A 349-nucleotide genomic window follows, 5' to 3' on the forward strand; every position below is an offset into this window, starting at 1 on the left:
TGATAACACTGGTGCAGTTTATTTAAAAAGATAGTTGATACTGATGCCATTTTAGCATTAAATCGCAGCAAAATTATACGAGAGTGGATGCAATATAGACAGCAATATTCAGCAAGTGAAAATTCAGTGCCAGGATCATGTATCGTGCTTTTTTCTCCATGGTAAAAATGACCACACATATACTACGGAAAGAGAGGGACAGAACGTTTGGCCGACAAGGGTAAAAATAGGATCACTTTATTCTGTTGGTCGAACCAGGGGTACTCTTAGCGGTCATGCTACTACAGCCTCAAGGGAAGCTGTTGCTATAACGAAGAATCCTCTGCCATAGCAACACATACGCATTTGC

At 40.7% G+C, this 349-nt stretch overlaps 1 protein-coding gene across 1 annotated transcript in view; it reads left to right on the forward strand.

The window, feature by feature from the left end:
* Positions 1-349, forward strand: part of LOC119589216 (organic cation transporter protein-like) — a gene marked incomplete at its 3' end in the record, with an annotated part of 10,042 nt that overhangs the window by 2,183 nt on the left and 7,510 nt on the right.

This window comes from Penaeus monodon, chromosome 25 (assembly GCF_015228065.2).
Source record: "Penaeus monodon isolate SGIC_2016 chromosome 25, NSTDA_Pmon_1, whole genome shotgun sequence".
NCBI lineage: Eukaryota > Metazoa > Arthropoda > Malacostraca > Decapoda > Penaeidae > Penaeus > Penaeus monodon.